We start from the raw sequence: 14,768 nt of genomic DNA, 5'->3' as shown, positions 1-14,768 counted from the left end.
GTAACCCCTCCGGCACTCCGGTTTTACCCGAAACTTCCCGGAACTCTTCCAGTGTCCGAATAATATGGTATGATATATAAATCTTCATGTCCCGACCATTTCGAGACTCTTCGTCATGTCTGTGATCTCATCCGGGACTCCGAAGAAACTTCGGTCATCAAAAACACATAACTCATAATACATATCGTCATCGAACGTTAAGCGTGTGGACCCTATGGGTTCGAGAACTATGTAGACATGACTGAGATACATCTTCAATCAATAACCAATAGCGGAACCTGCATGCTCATATTGGATCCTACATATTCTACGAAGATCTTTATCGGTCAAACCGCATAACAACACACGTTGTTCCCTTTATCATCGGTATGTTACTTGCCCGAGTTTCGGTCGTCGGTATCATCATACCTAGTTCAATCTCGTTACCGGCAAGTCTATTTACTCGTTCCGTAATAATTCATCCCGTAACTAACTCATTATTCACATTGCTTGCAAGGCTTATAGTGATGAGCATTACCGAGAGGGCCCAGAATACCTCTCCAAAACACGGAGTGACAAATCCTAATCTCGATCTATGCCAACCCAACAAACACCTTCGGAGACACCTGTAGAGCATCTTTATAATCACCCATTTGCGCTATGACGTTTGATATCACACAAGATGTTCCTCCGGTATTTGGGAGTTGCATAATCTCATAGTCTGAGGAACATGTATAAGTCATGAAGAAAGCAGTAGCAATGAAACTGTAACGATCATAATGCTAAGCTAATGGATGGGTCATGTCCATCACATCATACATCTAATGATGTGATCCTGTTTATCAAATGACAACATATGTCTATGGTTAGGAAACGTAACCATCTTTAATTAACGAGCTAGTCAAGTAGAGGCATACTAGGGACACTATGTTTTGTCTATGTATTCACACATGTACTAAGTTTCCAGTTAATACAATTCTAGCATGAATCATAAACATTTATCATGAAATAAGGAAATAAATAATAACTTTATTATTGCCTCTAGGGCATATTTCCTTCAGTCTCCCACTTGCACTGGAGTCAATAATCTAGATTACAAAGTAATGATTCTAACACCCAAGGAGTTTTGGTGTCGATTATGTTTTGCTCGTGGAAGAGGCTTAGTCAATGGGTCTGCAATATTCAGATCCGTATGTATCCTGCAAATCTCTATGTCCCCCTCCCAGACTTGATGACGGATGGAATTGAAGCATCTCTTGATGTGCTTGGTTCTCTTGTGAAATCTGGATTCCTTTGCCAAGGCAATTGCACCAGTATTGTCACAAAATATTTTCATTGCACCCGATGCACTAGGTATGACACCTAGATTGGATATGAACTCCTTCATCCAGACTCCTTCATTTGCTGCTTCCGAAGCAGCAATGTACTCCGGTTCACACATAGATCCCGCCATGATGCTCTGCTTGGAACTGCACCAACTGACAACTCCTCCATTCAATACAAATATGTATCCGGATTGCGACTTAGAGTCATCCGGATCAGTGTCAAAGCTTGCATCGACGTAACCGTTTACGACGAGCTCTTTGTCACCTCCATAAATGAGAAACATATCCTTAGTCCTTTTCAGGTATTTCAGGATGTTCTTGACCGATGTCCAGTACTCCACTCCGGGATTACTTTGGCACCTCCCTGCTATGCTTATAACAAGGCACACATCAGGTCTGGTACACAACAGTGCATACATGATAGAACCTATGGCTAAAGCATAGGGAATGACTTTCATTTTCACTCGATCTTCTGCAGTGGTCGGACATTGAGTATGACTCAGCTTCACACCTTGTAACACATGCAAGAACCCTTTCTTTGACTGATCCATTTTTAACTTCTTCAAAACTTTATCAAGGTATGTGCTTTGTGAAAGTCCAATTAAGCATCTTGATCTATCTCTATAGATCTTGATGCCCAATATGTAAGCAGCTTCTCCGAGGTCTTTCATCGGAAAACTCTTATTCAGCTATCCCTTTAGGCTATCCAGAAATTCTATATCATTTCCAATCAAGAATATGTCATCCACATATAATATTAGAAATGCTACAGAGCTCCACTCACTTTCTTGTAAATACAGGCTTCTCCAAAAGTCTGTATAAAACCATATTCTTTGATCACACTATCAAAGAATTTATTCCAACTCCGAGAGGCTTGCACCAGTCCATAAATGGATCCCTGGAGCTTGCACACTTTGTTACCACCCCTTGGATCGACAAAACCTTCTGGTTGCGTCATATACAACTCTTCTTCCAGAAATCCATTCAGGAATGGAGTTTTGACATCCATCTACCAAATTTCATAATCATAAAATGCGGCAATTGCTAACATGATTCAGACAGACTTAAGCATCGCTACGGGTGAGAAAGTCTCATCGTAGTCAACTCCTTGAACTTGTCGAAAACCTTCCGCAACAAGTTGAGCTTTGTAGACAGTAATATTACCGTCAGCGTCAGTCTTCTTCTTGAAGATCCATTTATTTTCTATGGATTGCCAATCATCGGGCAAGTCCACCAAAGTCCACACTTTGTTCTCATACATGGATCCCATCTCAGATTTCATGGCCTCAAACCATTTTGCGGAATTTGGGCTCATCATTGCTTCCTCATAGTTCGTAGGTTCATCATGGTCTAGTAACATGACTTCTAGAATAGGATTACCGTACCAATCTGGTGCGGACCGTACTCTGGTTGACCTACGAGGTTCGGTAGTAACTTGATCTAAAGTTTCATGATCATCATCATTAGCTTCCTCACTAATTGGTGTATGAATCACTGGGACTGATTTCTGTGAAGAACTACTTTCCAATAAGGGAGAACGTGCAATTACCTCATCAAGTTCTACTTTTCTCCCACTCACTTCTTTCGAGAGAAACTCCTTCTCTAGAAAGGATCAATTTTTAGCAACAAAGATCTTGCCTTCGGATCTGTGATAGAAGGTGTACCCAATAGTTTCCTTTGGGTATCCTATGAAGACGCACTTCTCCAATTTGGATTCGAGCTTATCAGGTTGAAGCTTTTTCACATAAGCATCACAACCCCAAACTTTAAGAAACGACAACTTTGGTCTCTTGCCAAACCACAGTTCATAAGGCGTCGTCTCAACGGATTTTGATGATGCCCTATTTAAAGTGAATGCAACCATCTCTAAAGCATAACCCCAAAACGATAGCAGTAAATCAGTAACAGACATCATAGATCGCATCATATCCAATAAAGTATGGTTACGATGTTCGGACACACCACCATTTCGCTGTGGTGTTCCAGGTGGCGTAAGTTGTGAAACTATCCCATGTTGTTTCAAATGAAGACCAAACTCATAACTAAAATATGCTCCTCCATGATCAGATCGTAGAAACTTTATTTTCTTGTTACGATGATTTTCCACTTCACTCTGAAATTCTTTGAACTTTTCAAATGTTTCAGTCTTATGCTTCATTAAGTAGATATAACCATATCTTCTTAAATCATCTGTGAAGGTAAGAAAATAACGATACCCGCCACGAGCCTCAACACTCATTGGACTGCATACATCTGTATGTATTATTTCCAGTAAGTCCGTAGATCATTCCATTGTTCCAGAGAACAGAGTTTTAGTCATGTTGCCCATGAGGCACGGTTCGCAAGCACCAAGTGATTCATAATCAAGTGATTACAAAAGTCCATTAGCATGGAGTTTCTTCATGCGCTTTACACCGATATGACCCAAACGGCACTGCCACAAATAAGTTGCACTATCATTATCAACTTTGCATCTTTTGGCTTCAATATTATGAAAATGTGTATCATCACGATCGAGATTCAACAAAAATAGACCACTCAGCAAGGGTGCATGACCATAAAAGATATTACTCATATAAATAGAACAACCATTATTCTCTGATTTAAATGAATAACCATCTCGCATCAAACAAGATCTAGATATAATGTTCATGCTCAACGCTGGCACCAAATAACGATTATTCAGGTCTAAAACTAATCCCGAAGGTAGATGTAGAGGTAGCGTGCCGACGGCGATCACATCGACCTTGGAACCATTTCCCACGCGCATCGTCATCTCATCTTTAGCCAATCTTCGTTTAATCCATAGCCCCTGTTTCGAGTTGCAAATATGAGCAACGGAACCAATATCAAATACCCAGGCGCTACTACGAGCATTAGTAAGGTACACATCAATAACATGTATATCAAATATACCTTTTACTTTGCCATCCTTCTTATCCGCCAAATACTTGGGGCAATTCCGCTTCCAGTGACTAGTCCCTTTGCAGTAGAAGCACTCAGTTTCAGGCTTAGGTCCAGACTTGGGTTTCTTCTCCTGAGCAAAAACTTTCTTGCCGTTCTTCTTGAAGTTTCCCTTCTTCCCTTTGCCCTTTTTCTTGAAACTAGTCGTCTTGTTGACCATCAACACTTGATGCTCCTTCTTAATTTCTACCTCCGCAACTTTTAGCATCGTGAAGAGCTCTGGAATAGTCTTGTTCATCCCTTGCATATTACAGTTCACCACAAAGCCTTTATAGCTTGGTGGCAGTGATTGAAGAACTCTGTCAATGACACTATCATCAGGTAGATTAACTCCCAGTTGAGTCAAGTGGTTATGGTACCCAGACATTCTGAATATGTGTTCACTGACAGAACTATTCTCCTCCATTTTGCAGCTATAGAACTTGTTGGAGACTTCATATCTCTCAACTCCGGCATTTGCTTGAAATATTAACTTCAACTCTTGGAACATCTCATATGCTCCATGACGTTCAAAACGTCTTTGATGTCTGGATTCTAAGCCGTAAAGCATGGCACACTGAACCATCGAGTAGTCATCAGCTTTGCTCTGCCAGACATTCTTAACGTCATTAGTAGCATCTGCAGCAGGCCTGGCACCCAACGGTGCTTCCAGGACGTAATCCTTCTGTGCAGCAATGAGGATAATCCTCAAGTTACGGACCCAGTCCGTGTAGTTGCTGCCATCATCTTTCAACTTAGCTTTCTCTAGGAACGCATTAAAATTCAAAGGAACGGTAGCACAGGCCATTGATCTACAATAACATAGACATGCAAAATAACTATCAGGACTAAGTTCATGATAAATGGAAGTTCAATTAATCATATTACTTAAGAACTCCCACTTAGATAGACATCCCTCTAGTCATCTAAATGATCACGTGATCCAAATCAACTAAACCATGTCTGATTATCACGTGAGATTGAGTAGCTCTCAATGGTGAACATCACTATGTTGATCATATCTACTATATGATTCACGTTTGACCTTTCGTCTCAGTGTTCCGAGGCCATATCTGCATATGCTAGGCTCGTCAAATTTAACCCGATTATTCTGCGTGTGCAAAACTGGCTTGCACCCGTTGTATGTGAATGTAGAGCTTATCACACCTGAGCATCACATGGTGTCTCGGCACGACGGACTGTAGCAACGGTGCATACTCAGGGAGAACACTTATACCTTGACATTTAGTAAGGGATCATCTTATAATGCTACCGCCGTACTAAGCAAAATAAGATGCATAAAAGATAAACATCACATGCAATCAAAATATGTGACGTGATATGGCCATCATCATCTTGTGCTCATGATCTCCATCACCGTAGCATCATCATGATCTCCATCATCACCGGCGCGACGCCTTGATCTCCATCATAGTATCATTGTCATCTCACCAACTATTGCTTCTACGACTATCGCTACCGCTTAGTGATAAAGTAAAACAATTACATGTCGATTGCATTGCATACAATAAAGCGACAACCATATGGCTCCTGCCAGTTGCCGATAACTTTGTTACAAAATATGATCATCTCATATAATAATTTATATCACATCATGCCTTGACCATATCACATCACAGCAAGCCCTGCAAAAACAAGTTAGACGTCCTCTACTTTGTTGTTGCAAGTTTTACGTGGCTACTACGGGCTTCTAGCAAGAATCGTTCTTACCTACACATCAAAACCACAACGATTTTCCATCAAGTGTGCTGTTTTAACCTTCAACAAGGACCAGCCATAGTCAAACTTGATTCAACTAAAGTTGGAGAAACAGACACCCGCCAGCCACCTATGTGCATAGCACGTCGGTAGAACCAGTCTCATGATGCGGTCATGTAATGTCGGTCAGGGCCGCTTCATCCAACAATACCGCCGAATCAAAGTAAGACATTGGTGGTAAGCAGTATGACTATTATTGCCCACAACTCTTTGTGTTCTACTCGTGCATATAACATCTACGCATACACCTGGCTCTGATACGACTGTTGGGGAACGCAGTAATTTCAAAAAAATCCCTACGATCACGCAAGATCTATCTAGGTGATACATAGCAACGAGAGGGGAGAGTGTGTCCATGTACCCTCGTAGACCGAAAGCGGAAGCGTTTCAATAACGCGGTTGATGTAGTCGAACTTCTTTGTGATCCAATCGATCAAGTACTGAATGTACGACACCTCCGCATTCATCACACATTCAGCTCGATGATGTCCCTCGTGCTCTTGATCAAGTTGAGGACGAGGGTGAGTTCCGTCAGCATGATGGCGTGGCGACGCTGATGATGATGCTACCTGCGCAGGGCTTCACCTAAGCACTATGATGGTATGATCGAGGTGTGTAACTGTGGAGGGGCACCGCACACGGTTAAGAAAAACTTGTATGTTCTTGGGTGCCCCCTGCCCCCGTATATAAAGGAGCAAGGGGGAGGCTGGCCGGCCTCTAGGGGCTCTCCCAAGGAGAGGGAGTCCAACTAGGACTACTAGTCCTAGTAGGATTCCATCACAAGGGAGAAGGGGAAAGGAAAGGAGAGGGAGGGGGAGTAGGAAAGGGGGGTGCTGCCCCCTTCCCTTGTCCTATTTGGACTCCAAGGGGGGGGGGGCTGCCCTGGCCGCCCTCCTCTCTCTCCACTAAGGCCCATGGTGGCCCACTAGTTCCCCCGGGGGGTTCCGGTAACCCCTCCGGCACTCCGGTTTTACCCGAAACTTCCTGGAACTCTTTTGGTGTCCGAATAACATGGTCAAATATATCAATCTTTATGTCTCGACCATTTCGAGACTCCTCGTCACGTCTATGATCTCATCCGGGACTCCAAAGAAACTTCGGTCATCAAAAACACATAACTCATAATACATATCGTCATCGAACCTTAAGCGCGCGGACCCTACGGGTTCGAGAACTATGTAGACATGATTGAGACACATCTCCGGTCAATACCAATAGCGGAACCTGGATGCTCATATTGGCTCCTACATATTCTACGAAGATCTTTATCGGTCAAACCGCATAACAACATACATTGCCCCCTTTGTCATCGGTATGTTACTTGCCCGACATTCGATCGTCGGTATCATCATACCTAGTTCAATCTTGTTACCGGCAAGTCTCTTTAATCGTTCCATAATACTTCATCCTGTAACCAACTCATTAGTAACATTGCTTGCAAGGCTTATAGTGATGACCATTACTGCGAGGGCCTAGAGATACCTCTCCGAAACACAGAGTGACAAATCCTAATCTCGATCTATGCCAACCCAACAAACACCTTCATAGACACATGTAGACCATATTTATAATCACTCATTTACGTTGTGAAGTTTGATAGCACACAAGATGTTCCTCCAGTATTCGGGAGTTGCATAATCTCATAGTTTGAGGAACATGTATAAGTCATGAAGAAAGCAGTAGCAATGAAACTGTAACGATCATAATGCTAAGCTAACGGATGGGTCATGTCCATCTCATCATTCTTCTAATGATGTGATCCCGTTCATCAGATGACAACACATGTCCATGGTTAGGAAACATAACCATCTTTGATTAACGAGCTAGTCAAGTAGAGGCATACCAGGGACACTATGTTTTGTCTATGTATTCACACATGTACTAAGTTTCCGGTTAATACAATTCTAGCTTGAATCATAAACATTTATCATGAAATAAGAAAATAAATAATGACTTTATTATTGCCTCTAGGGCATATTTCCTTCAAAAGGATAAAAAATATAGACCTATTTGCCTCCTTAATGTTAGTTTTAAAATATTCATGAATGTTGCAACAATTAGGCTAAATTCGGTTGCTGAACATGTGGTTTGTCCTTCACAGACAGCTTTTATGCAAGGCAGACACATCCTTGATGTTGTTGTTATCCTTCATGAAACAGTCCATGAATTACATTTCTGCAGAGTGGCGCGCTATGATCCATAGCTTCGTTTCTGGAGGTAGTGTTGCGATTAAGGTCAATGATGACATTGGACACTATTTCCAAACGAAGAAGGGTTTGCGACAAGGTGACTCATATCGCCCATGCTATTTAATATAGTGGCAGGTATGCTTGCGATCATGATTGAGCGTGCCAAGGTTGATGGCCAAATTGAAGGGGTAGTAAATCATCTAGTTGATGGTGGTCTATCTATACTTCAATATGCCGATGATACGATTCTCTTCATGGATCATGACCTCGAGAAAGCGAGAAATCTGAAACTAATTCTATCATCATTTGCACAACTCTCAGGGTCTTAAGATCAATTGTCATAAAAGTGAATTGTTTTGCTTTGGAGAGGCCAACTCAAGATGAGTCCCACATGTACATTGAACTGTTTGGATGCGGGTTGGGCCAGTTTCTGATCACATATTTGGGGATATCGATACACTATCGGAGACTCACAAATGAAACACGTCGAGGAGAGACTGCAAAAAAGACTTAGTAGTTGGAAAGGTAAACTGCTGTCTCTAGGTGGAAGATTGGTCCTCATAAATTAAGTACTTAGTAATATGGTACTATATATGATTTCCTTCTTCCAGTTGCAGAAGGGAGTTCTACATAGATTGGATTATTTCCAATCAAGATTCTTTTGGCAAGGAGATAGCGAGAGAAAGAAATATCGAATGGCCAAATGGAGTGTGGTTTGCCGTTCCAAAGAGCAAGGAGGGTTGGGTATTCATGACCTTGAGGTTAAGAATAGGGCCCTCCTCGGCAAATTGTTGTTTTAATCTCTGACGGAAGAATGTGTATGGCAAACCCTCCTAAGGAGGAAATATGTGGGATCCAAGGCAGTATCCCAAGTATACTAGAAGCCTGGGGATTCCCACTTTTGGGCGGGTCTAATGGCTACGAAGAAATATTTCTTCTGCTGTGGATCCTTCTCGATTAAGGACGGCTCAGAAATTAGATTCTGGGAGGACAGGTGGCTAGGAAATGCCACACTCTGGGAACAATACCCGACTCTATACAACATTGTGCTCCACAAGGGTGATACTATCACCACGGTAATGGAATCATTTCAGCCAAATGTGACGTTCAGAAGAGATTTAATTGGACCCAGACTCCAATTGTGGAACATCCTGCTCCACCTGTCACGTGGGTCTGATGTATTTCATTGGAACCGTCATGGGAATGGACAATTCTCAGTGGATTCTTTATATAGAGCGTTAATCCAGTCTGATGTGCCAGTTGATAATAATAAGAAGATCTGGAAGATGAAGATACCTCTTAAGAATAAAATCTTTGCATGGTATCTTCATCGCAAAGTCGTTCTTACTAAAGATAACCTTATTAAGAAGAATTGGCATGGATGTTTGCAATGTGTCTTTTGTCACCATGATAAGACAATAAAACATTTATTCTTCCAATGCAAATTGGCTCGTTCTATATGGCCAGTCATCCAAATAGCTTCTGGCTTGTATCCTCCCTATACTGTTGCTAATGTATTTGGCAACTGTTTACATGGGATTGATCACAGGTTTAGAACTTTTCTCAGGGTGGGAGCGCTTGCCGTTATTTGGCCGCTTTGGCTATGTAGAAATTATAAGGTTTTAACGATAAAAGTACTTCTCTGATGCAGGTTATCTACAGATGTACCACGACTCTTCGTTTATGGTCCTCTCTACAACATAAGGAGAATGGAGACCTATTTACGGAGGTGTGCACATGACTGGAGACTACGGCGAGGGATACTTTTACCCAACATGGGTGGCAGCATGATCTTAGGATTGCCCCCCCTCCGCTTTAGGTGTTATGGAGACTCTTCATGTTTTTGTATTCGCCTTTTTTTTCTTTTGTGTGAGAAGACCTTATTTGGCTGTGTGCATCTTAGTTATGCAGAGGCCGGGTGTAATGCTTAAATCTTTTAAGTAATAAAGCGCCCCCTTTCAAAAAAGTTTCGCAAAAACTGAGCTGAACTCTGTTTCTTTCTCTCAGGGAGCTTGTGGACAAGGCTCACTCTCTTGTTCTACTGCTCGCCACTCTTGCCGCCACCATCACCTACACAGCAGGGATGGACCCGCCAAGTGGCCTTTGGCAGGATAACGGCGACGAGCACATGGTCGCTGATCCCATTCTTCTCACGACGAATGCTGGGCGGTACAAGGCCTTCTACTTTTGCAACTCGGCTGCCTTGGTGACCTCCTTGTGGCCATTATCCTGGTCCAGAATGAACTTCTCCTCAAGCACCACGTGCTGGCGGTAGCCATGATACTCGTCCTTGTTGACCTCATGGGCGTGTATGCCGCCGGGAGCTGTCGGGACGTGGACACCTCCATTTACGCCATGGACTTGGCAGATGTGGTGCTTATCTATGTAGTGATCCATGTCGTCATCTTCACGCTGGACCACAAGGACAAGAAAAGGCGATGAGGAGCTACTAGAGAAGAGGCACAAGCGGCTGCTCCTCTTCGCAGTTATGGCAGCGACCATCACCTATCAAGCCGGACTTATGCCTCCAGGAGGCTTCCTACTCAGGGATGACCAGTTCGGGCACCGCGCAGGTGACCGGATCCTGTTGCACAACTTCCCACCCCGCCGCAATGACTTCTTCTACTGCAACACGGTGAGCTTCATGTTGTCCATCACCCTCATCTATATAGGCCAGCCGTACGAAGCAATGCGCTATCAGTTTGTGTGGCGGTGGGCTTGTCTGGTTTGCTGGCGGGCTACGTGGCAGGAAGCACTCAGCACATCAAGACATCCATCTACATCTTCGTGTTAGTAGTTGTGGTCCTCCTCATTGCCACCGTTCTGCTGGTAGTATTTTTCTGGACTGAGGTGCAGAGAAATGGCAATTCGGCAGCCGAGGTGGAAAGAAATGACAACTTGGCATACCAACATGATCTCGGGCTCCCTCCCCCGCTATGGTTCCCACCCCCTCTGCCCGCGACCTAGCCTGCCCTCCGCCGCCGGCCGCCAGGCGCGTGCCTCCCGCCCGCCCCTCTGCCCCCTCTCCTCCCCTCCCCTCCCGCAGCGCGCCCGCGTGCGCCCGTGGGGAACCCCTGCGGCCACAGCCTTTATCTTCGCCTCCCTCCCCTCCCCCCGCTGTTGCCCGTGAGTTCTGTCGGGCAAAGCCCAGGGGGCGCGGCAGCGGTGGGGCCCTTCTTCCCCGCCCGCTTGTGGGCGCTGGATATCCGCGGGATCCAGCGGTGCGGCAACGGTCTCGTGGGGCGGCGGGGTGGCCTGTTGATGGTGGCACTCCGACGACCTTCGTTCCACGCGTGGCGGGGCGGCTACGGCGCTCCCGTCTTGGGAGGTGGCGCGCAGCCGGTATCTTACTAGATCTGGCCGGATCTAGCTTTGGGGGCCGACCGGCGGCGCCTGGCTCCGGTGGTGCGTGCCCGGTGGCTCCGGCACTTGGAGCTCACCGGGCGACGCGGGTAGGGTAGCGGCCGTGCATGGCCGCTCCTCCGACCGTGGGCGGCGGCATGGGTAGGTCTCGGTGGTGGCCTATCGGTGTCATGGTGGCTTCACGGTGGCTCGATGGATCTGCCCGCGGCAGCGGCTAGCTTCTCCGGCGTCGGCCTGTCTGCGATCGGGCCGTCTCGACCTTCACCCCATCTCCTCGTCGCCTGGGCGCTACTCCCATCAATGGGATGGTCCTCTCCTAGCGGCGGTCCACCGCTCGTCTCGCCCTCGATGCCGCAGGACCGATCTCGTCTCGCGCACGATGCAGCAGGACCGGGCTTGTCTTGCGCATGGTGCAGCAGGTCTGACCTCGCCCCCTCTCGATGTTGCAGGACCGATATCGTCTCGCGCTCAGGGCTGCAGGACGAGTCGGTGGATGCTAGATGCTGGGGGTCGCCCAGGGGCGTGAAAGGTCAGACCTTTCTACTCGTCTTTTTCGTTGGGGTGCGGCGGGTCTCAAGTGAGGTGGTGTTGAGGTCTTGGATGCTGGGACGGTGGCCCTGGTGGTGGTAGTGTGGTGCTCTTGGGCAGAGCCCGTGCCTTGGTGCTGCCCGGTCACCATGGTCGTGTGGGCGGCGTGGTTACCGGGGTGTGGCGTTCGGTGGCGGTGAATTTTGGCCATGGTGAAAACCTGCTCTATCTTCGGACGGACCGGCGGCGGCGAAGACCGTTCCCTTCTTGAAGGCGTCGTCGCGGCTCTCATTGCCCATCATGCGGCTCCGGGGGAAAGTCTGATCCTTGGATCGGGCGGTGGCAGCGCTCCGGTGTCGTACCCTTCCTGAAGGCACCGCGCTGGAGCGCATGGTTCGTCATATGTAGCTTCATCTCTTCGGGCTGGTAGTGCTAGGGGTGGTGTTGCTGCGCCCATCGCCTATGTATCTTGTCCTGGGTGTGTGCATGTGTTGCGGTGGCGTGTCGTGTGTTTGTACAGGGTGCTTGTTAATTGGTGCTTTATATATAAAGCGGGGCGAAAGCCTTTTTCGGTAAATGACAACTTGGCAGCCGGTGCGGCCTCAGAGCCAGAGGGAAATGGCATATCCCTCAGTGAGGAGGAAGAACAAAAGAAGGAAGAACACGAAAACGAGACGGAGAAGGAAAACAAGAAAGCGCAAGTACGTGATGGTACTAGGCATCTTGGTGGCGAGCGTAACCTACCAGGCCGGCCTGAAGCCGCCTGACGGAGCGTGGCAGACCAGCGGCAGCCGGTACGAGGCAGGCAACCTGGTGATGCTCATAGTTTCTCCTCCCCCCGTGCGGTGGCACCACGTCGCACCGGGGCCAACCCGCCGGGCCTCCTATTCCTCCCCCCAGCGAACGACTCTCCCGCCGCCACCGCCGAGGGCGTCGAAGGCTAAGCCTGCGTGCCGCAGCGGCGGCGACGGCGGCAATCTTCCTCGGCCGGTGATCGGATCTGGGTGGCGGTGATCCATTCTGGCTGATTCAAGGGCGGTGGTTCAGGCCGGCGGCGGCCAGGGTTGTCATCTTGGCGGCGACGACGACGGAATCGTGGGGGTGGGTAGGGCGCCCGATCTGGATCCATATCGAATCTGGGTGGTAGTGTTCCTCAGGCCATCATGCGTATTCTTTGTTTCGGCGCAGCAAGCGGCCTTTGGACTAGGCCTGCGACATGAGGACGTCGGGGGCTCCGGCCCTGGGCGCGGAGGTGGTGGTATCCTCTTCGCCGGAGGTGGTCAGCTGGAGGGCCATGGCTTCTCGCATCCGGTCCCGGCGTCGAGCGGGGAGGCGAGGTTGCCGGTGAAAACCGTGCTATGACTCGGGTCATGGTGGGCGATGGTGGCGTTTTCACGTCGTTATCTTGTTGAAGACATCGCCACTGCATCTTCCGTCGACTTGTTTGCGCTGCTCTCGGTGAAAACCTAGACCCGGGATTCCCGGATCGGACGATGGCGGTGCTTTTGGCGTCGTTCTCACTCATGGGGGCATCGTTTTTGAGCAGCGGCTGGATGGAGGAGGCAAGTGATGGAGCGGTTTTACATTTACCATGTTGGTGACGGCGGATCTCGACGGCGTGGTGCAGTGGAGACTCGGCGCCCGATGCGTGGTGATGGACTCGCGCAGGAGGGTGACGCTGTTTGGTGTCGTGGTGGCGTCGACGGCAACGAGACCGGGCGAGGTAGATGCAACAGTACAGCTCTGAATATGGATTGATGGCAGGTGGCTGCGGCGGCCTCATACCCGGCAGGCGTCCTGGTTGAGGAGCACGCCGGACTGGTGAGTGCCACATACCCGGCAGACGTCCTGGTTGGGACCTCAGGTCTTAGATATTAGGTTTGGCTGCGAGGTCTGTTTGGTATTAGGCATAGACTATCAGCATCCCTTCATCAACTGAATAGGAGTAGTAACAGATGTTGCCTAGACGGTGGCTTTAGTCTTACTGTTGTATGCCTTTGTAAGGTCTTGTGTCAATAATTAATAAAGTGGTTGTATGCATCATCCATATGCAGAGGCCGGGGGTCTTCCTCCTTTAAAAAAACCGGGTGATGCACGACAACCGGACGCCTCAGTACCTCACATTCTTCTACAGCAACTCCATTTCGTTTGTGGCATCCATCCTTGTCATCACCATGCTGCTACGATACTGGCTAATAAAGAAGGAGCATGAAGATTGGTCGCTAAGGGTGATGAAAATCGCTACCGTGGTGAATTTTGTCGCTCTCCTGGTGGCCTATACAGTTGGCTCCAGCATGAGTTGGAAGACGTCTTTGCGTGTCGGTGCGTTGAGCGTTGCCTTGCAGGGCTACCTTGCAATCATTATCTTGTGCTTGTCTTGTCATCATCATCTTGGGAAGAAGCCGAGCATGGCGAGCAACTAAGGAAATCCTCCAGCGTGATTCATTAGCATTGAGCTCTGTACGTAGCTCTACTAATGCGAGTGAGGGCAGTCCACAAACTAATTCAAAATTCAGTGGGATTGTTCATCTGAATTGTGATCTATAGTATCTATGTATCTATGTCTTCCAAGTATGTAGTAAGCAATTGCAACAAGTGGGGGGTCGAATTGGTTCTTCACAATTAGCAGTGTTTTCAGTCTAGCTGTGTCAAATGGGGTCTG

The 14,768-nt window shown here is 47.2% G+C and overlaps 1 pseudogene; it reads left to right on the top strand.

Annotated features, from left to right (window-relative positions):
- The window catches only part of LOC119338605, a 19,983-nt pseudogene extending 5,449 nt beyond the window's left edge, over nt 1-14,534 (top strand).
- The last annotated feature ends 234 nt before the right edge of the window (nt 14,535-14,768 follow it).

This window comes from Triticum dicoccoides, chromosome 7B (assembly GCF_002162155.2).
Source record: "Triticum dicoccoides isolate Atlit2015 ecotype Zavitan chromosome 7B, WEW_v2.0, whole genome shotgun sequence".
Classification (NCBI taxonomy): Eukaryota; Viridiplantae; Streptophyta; class Magnoliopsida; order Poales; family Poaceae; genus Triticum; species Triticum dicoccoides.
Note: the sequence above shows the minus strand (reverse complement) of the source record. Positions and strands in the feature narration are given on the sequence as shown.